Source organism: Physella acuta, unplaced genomic scaffold, assembly GCF_028476545.2.
Source record: "Physella acuta isolate Inbredline_101_S28 unplaced genomic scaffold, ASM2847654v3 ptg001292l, whole genome shotgun sequence".
Lineage (NCBI taxonomy): Eukaryota > Metazoa > Mollusca > Gastropoda > Physidae > Physella > Physella acuta.
The window spans coordinates 179,619-186,470 of NW_026732807.1; positions in this window are offsets into that span (position 1 = coordinate 179,619).

Here is a 6,852-nt window from a genome sequence, read left to right on the forward strand (position 1 = left end):
CTCAGTCAGCTAAGAGCTGTCCTGTTGAACTTAGCTAGACCTGAAGAATTTAACTCCGTCCGTTAAGGCCTGTGTCGACTAATACTTAAGCTCAGTCAGCTTAGAGCTAGGCCTGTTGAACTCAGCCCCATGAGTTATATCCTGCCCTCCGAACACGAGCTTTTGAACTAGCGATTCATGCTGACAAGTTTGTTAAAGACGAACATTGTAAAACGTTGGACGTGAGGACAGCTCTAGTAAATTGTCGTTTCCGGATATCATTTCATGTCCCATTGATTGGTCAATTTTAAGTACACCAGAAGATCGTGTTAGATTTAATACCGCCATTAGAACTCTGATCTTAAGACCAGAGTTTCTTCCAGGAATCTATTCGGGGTCTACCGCCCCCCCCCCCCCCCCAAACGAAATGGAATTTATATAGAAAACATATACTTCTACCAGTGTCCCCCCCCCCCCCCTCCCCCGAAAAAATGTTATGACCTAATCCTAGCGCTGACACTATCACTAACCCTAACCCCGACTATTGACTAGCCCTAACTCTAACCCTAACCCGAAAATTTGCCAAACCCAAACACTAACCATGGACCTTAATTAGCCTGACCCTTATACTAATCTTAACCCTAAGCTACATCTGCTTTTAGCTCTAAGGAAGACAACCGACTTCATTATCATTTTTTTTTAAATTAGTGCATTATCTCCCTTGGTACCCTCACAGAAAATAAGAAACTAAGGAAATTAGAACATAGAAGTGGTAATTTCTAAAATAAAATGTTCATACACACACATATATATATATATATATTATATATATATATATATATATATATATATATATATATATATATAATTTATATATATTATCCATGACACCCATTGACTTCCCTCCACCACCATCATCACCATCCATCAACCCCCACAAAGAACTCTCCAAGCCTACACCACCAATCCCTATTTTCCCACCACGTCATCTACCAACAGAAGATGGTCACCACCACGGCACAAGAGCTGGGTAAAACCCACAAGACAAACACCGCACCGCCAATACTACAGCAGGCTCCCGTCTAGACGAGCTCTTGAGAAGGCAGGAGTGGCTCACGCTTGCTCGGAGACACCACGTGACAGGCTGGAGACCACGTGATAGGTTGCCTTGACCACGTGATAGGCTGGAGGCTGACAGGCTGCGTGGACCACGTGACAGGTCATGAAGATCACGTAAAATGTCACGCTGACCACGTGACAGGCCGTAGTGACCATATGACAGGCCGTGAAGATCACCTAAAATGCCAAGCTTACCACATAATTACGTGACCATGTGACATATCGGAGAAAAGCGAGGATCTTACAACAAGACTCATCCACTTAAAATCTCGCCATCCGATGATTATACCTCTTAAAAAAACTACCATAAAAAGCCGAGCAATTAAGAAACTACTTACGTAGGATGAATAAATTAACAAGAAACGTAAAAAAAAAGAACAATATCATTAAAAACTCGTACTTAAGAAAGTACTTCAGTTTATTTGTTGTGGGTTTTTTTTAGGTTTTTATTGTGTTGTTTTTTTTTTTGTAATTAATTAATGTGTATCTTATCTAGTTGTAGTAGCAATAGAAACGTGGGTTCGGCACGAAGATTTGTGGAGCAGTGGCTAAGAATAGGACATTAGACAACCACAAAGAATAATGGTTTGTTTCGTTTCGGCTGAGTCGTTCTCCTCACGCCAACGCTTGTTATGATTGTCATTTCAGGAATATGTAACAACTGTGGTCTGACAGTAAATGGAAGGAAATGGTGGAGGCCCTATGTTCCATAAGGAGCAAAGAGGATTAAGTCAAGTGTGTCAAGTGGTCTGACAGTCGGACTAGTACTGACCACTAGAGTAGCCATGGTACAGACAACAAGGGTTTCTTTCAGACATTTGTCTCCGGGAGGGCAATTCATACTTCAAGAGGGGGTAGGGGGACACTAAAAACTCAATGGGGGGGGTGGACACAAGTTAAAGTATATATTTTCTATATAAATTATAATATTTTTCAATTTTGTCAGAAAAAAGCGGGGGGGGGGGGGGGGGGGGGGGCGATGGACGTGATTAGGGGAGGCATACTCACCCCCTCCCCCTCACACACACACACACACATATACCCCCCACTTGTATTTTTGTTGTTTGTTTTCTACCCCGTTTGATTTAACTTGGCCACAGATAGATAGGTGGCGTCACAGTGTGGGATGTGGGGGTGCGGTCCACACTGAAGGGGGGGGGGGGGGTGAAAGCTATTCAAAAAATCGTACAAAATGTACTTGCCAAAACAATCTATTTTTCTGGTGAAAATAATAAAATGATAGGGGGGGGGGGATTTTGTTTAATAAAAGATCAGCCATTGACTTACAGGACAAATTTCCATCCTTGACCGACATAACTAGCTGACTGAGACAAAAAATTATGCAGGTAAACAACATGGTTATAGAATTATATGGCATAATTGGGTATGGATAAACTGGCCAGGTAAGCCATGTTATGGCAATAGCAATAAACAAGCTGGCATTTATGTCTGTTAAGTGTGAATGTGGCTGTTGAGGATGGCTAATGGTTTTATAACTGATGGCTGGTGTGAATAGCATGTTATTGGGTTGGAGGTGGGGGTTGTTGGATGGTGGATGGTGGGTGGATGAGGTAGGTGATTGGTGGGGTAGTTTGTTGGGTAAGTGGTTGGGTAGGTGGGTAGGTGATTGGTGGGGTAGGTTGTTGGGTAGGTGGTTGGGTAGGTGGGTAGGTGATTGGTGGGGTAGTTTGTTGGGTAGGTGGTTGGATAGGTGATTGGGTTGGTGGGTAGGTGGTTGGGTAGGTGGGTAGGTGGTTGGGTAGGTGGTTGGATAGGTGATTGGGTTGGTGGGTAGGTGGTTGGGTAGGTGGGTAGGTGGTTGGGTTGGTGGTTGGGTAGGTGGTTGGGTAGGTGGGTAGGTGATTGGGTTGGTGGTTGGGTAGGTGGTTGGGTTGGTGGTTGGGTAGGTGGTTGGGTAGGTGGGTAGGTGATTGGGTTGGTGGTTGGGTAGGTGGTTGGGTAGGTGATTGGGTTGGTGGTTGGGTAGGTGGTTGGGTAGGTGGTTGGGTTGGTGGTTGGGTAGGTGGTTGGGTTGGTGGTTGGGTAGGTGGTAGGGTAGGTGGGTAGGTGATTGGGTTGGTGGTTGGGTAGGTGGTTGGGTTGGTGGTTGGGTAGGTGGTTGGGTAGGTGGGTAGGTGATTGGGTTGGTGGTTGGGTAGGTGGTTGGGTAGGTGATTGGGTTGGTGGTTGGGTAGGTGGTTGGGTAGGTGGGTAGGTGATTGGGTTGATGGTTGGGTAGGTGGTTGGGTAGGTGGGTAGGTGATTGGGTTGGTGGTTGGGTAGGTGGTTGGGTTGGTGGTTGGGTAGGTGGTTGGGTAGGTGGGTAGGTGATTGGGTTGGTGGTTGGGTAGGTGGTTGGGTAGGTAGTTGGGTAGGTGGTTGAGTAGGTGGTTGGGTAGGTGGTTGGGTAGGTGGGTAGGTGATTGGGTTGGTGGTTGGGTAGGTGGTTGGGTAGGTGGTTGGGTTGGTGGTTGGGTAGGTGGTTGGGTAGGTGGTTGGGTAGGTGGTTGGGTAGGTGGTTGGGTAGGTAGTAGGGTAGGTGGTTGGGTAGGTGGGTAGGTGATTGGGTTGGTGGTTGGGTAGGTGGTTGGGTAGGTGGGTAGGTGATTGGGTTGGTGGTTGGGTAGGTGGTTGGGTAGGTAGTTGGGTAGGTGGTTGGGTAGGTGGTTGGGTAGGTGGTTGGGTAGGAGGGTAGGTGATTGGGTTGGTGGTTGGGTAGGTGGTTGGGTAGGTGGTTGGGTTGGTGGTTGGGTAGGTGGTTGGGTAGGTGGTTGGGTAGGTGTTTGGGTAGGTGGTTGGGTAGGTAGTAGGGTAGGTGGTTGGGTAGGTGGTTGTTTAGGTGGTTGGGTGGGTGGTTGGGTAGGTGGTTGGGTAGGTGGTTGGGTAGGTGGTTGGGTAGGTAGTAGGGTAGGTGGTTGGGTATGTGGTTGGGTAGGTGGTTGGGTAGGTGGTTGGGTAGGTGGTTGGGTAGGTGGTTGGGTAGGTGGTTGTTTAGGTGGTTGATTAGGTGGTTGGGTAGGTGGTTGGGTAGGTGGTTGGGTAGGTGGTTGGGTAGGTGGTTGGGTAGGTGGTAGGGTAGGTGGTTGGGTAGGTGGTTGTTTAGGTGGTTGGGTAGGTGGTTGGGTAGGTAGTTAGGTAGGTGGTTAGGTCGGTGGTTGGGTTGGTGGCTGGGTAGTTGTTAGGGTTGGATTAATAGGTGGATGGGGGAGATGCTTTGGGTGGGTGTTGGTTAGGTGGTGTGATGATCCAAGTTTAGGAAACAGTTTAAAGATAGATCAAGAAGAAATGTAGAATAACGTAGGAATTAAGTAGATAGCCACTGGTCAATTAATTGAAGTAGGTAGGTGTAGGAACCAATAGAGTTGCCGACCAATGGGAAGCGAGCTAACCAGTCACGTGTCAAGGGCAGCTGCGCAGAGAAGTCAGTCGAGCATGAGAATGTTGTAGTAGTTAATTAGGTTATAGTTGAGGAGTAGATCGTTATGAAGTAATAACTTATAGTCGGACTGTGAGGTAGTAAAGTATGCATATGAAGGGATATTGTGGTCAGCACTATACCCAGCCGCCTTTACTTTCCCTAACGTGAGCTAGGTACCCATCAGAGCTGGGTGGACTCAGGAACGTCCCACAGACAAAGAGGCGGCTTACCAAAGGAAGGACCCTTACTTTTGGGTTAGCAGTCTAGCGCTCTACCGCTAGGCCAAGCCTTCCCACACAGTAAGATAGTAGGTAAAGTATAGAGTCGAGATATGGTTGAATAGATTAGACTAGAGTTAGGATTAGGTGTAACTATAGTGTGTAAAGAGTCCGCTGGAAATGTGTAGTTGCAGCCCTTTGCTCCCCAGGGGCCACAAAGGAATGGTGATGATGATGATGATGATGATGATGATGATGATGATGATGATGATGATGATGATGATGATGATGATGATGACGATGATGATGATGATGATGATGATGATGATGATGATGATGATGATGATGGTGGTGGTGGTGATGGTACTGGTGGTGGTGGTGGTGGTGGTGGTGGTGGTGGTGTGTATAAAAGAATAAATCTAGACATCATTTCATTTGGAAGCGTGTCCGTTGTCAGTATTTGACATTAGAAAAAAAAACTGCCCTGCTTTATAAGCGAAGGACAGCTATCCCCCGATTCAGTAATAACCCCCCTTGCATTCCCCCTCCACCCATGGGGGTTTGGGATAGTTAATCGACAGGGAAAATCCAAGATGGGGGGGTGGGGGTGTTACATGGGTTTAAAACAACTGGACCACGGAATTAAATTATTACTTTTCTTTTTCCTTGCTGCCATTTTATATTTACAGTTCACGGTCGGTCGTATAAGAAGGGGCAGTAATTTCAAGTTGTAATTCTGGTACACAGGGGCTGAGATAGGCACTTTGTGGGTAAGAAAGTTGATAGTCAAGACTAGGATGCATAACCCTTGCTGCTTGCAAGAACTCGTTGAAACGTATAGAACTAAAGCCATAGAGCTGCAGCTACAGAACTCCAGCTACAACAACTATATAACTACATCTACAGAACTACAGCTATAGAACTACGTCTACTAAAGCTATAGAACTATAGATACAACAGCTATAGAATTACAGCAATAGAACTACAGCTACAGAACTACAACTACAACAGCTAAAGAACTAAAACTAAAGAACTACATCTATAGAACTACAGCTATAGAACTACAGCTACTTCATCTATAGAGCTGCAGCTATAGAACTACTGCTACGGAACTACTGTTGTAGAACTACAGCTATTTAAATGCAGTTAAAGATATACAGCTAAACTCAGATATTGAACAAGGAATACCGACCATTTCAACTTAACTTAAGGGGGCAGTATCACCCAGACATTTGAAAATTGACGAAAAAATTTGCCAAAAAAAACTGTTATACATACACACATAAATTTTTTACCATAATAGTAAATATCAAGGAGCTATAAAACAGCACATAAAAGAAAGTTAATGTACGATGCAAACATTTTTTATAAATAATTTAATTTAAAAAAAATTTTACTAAGTAATTTTTGGCTGCAGTTTTCCAACAATTAGGCCCTTCCTGCTGAAAATACATTAGGAGATGCATAATAGGGTAGCATACGTCTGGAATAGAAAATATCCATCGAAAGTTTTAGAATTTTTCAAAGACAAACAAAATAAACTGGTAGTGATCTCCCCTAAACTTTCTCGAATATTCTTATATAAAACAACAGGGGATGGTAACTGGGGATATAGTTATGATTTTTAATCCATTTTAAATACTGAAACTTTTAAAAATAGAATAGAATCTCAGTAAAAAACAATTGCGCACCAAGCGAACGCCTAATAAAGGTGTGTATAATGGTGCGCAATAGTATTAGTACTTTAAAAATGTACATTAGTTTTTTGAGAAATCGGAAGTAGCGTAAATTACTACTTCCGGTCAACGGAAATTACTCAAAATTTAACAGAAGGTAGAGAATTAGATCTTTTACTTACATGTGAAATTTCATTTATCTATCTGAAATAGTACTCAAGTTATAGGCTTTTGAAAAATTCAAAGTAGAAAAAGTACCACTTCCGGTTGTCGGAAATCGCTCAAAAGTTGATACGGATCTACGATTTTAATATAATACTTATATATGAAATTTCATCAACCTAGCTGTAACGGTACTCAAGTTATCGTGTTTACACACGGACAGACACACACACAGACAGACACACACACACACAGACATACGGACAAGATTGCAAAATTA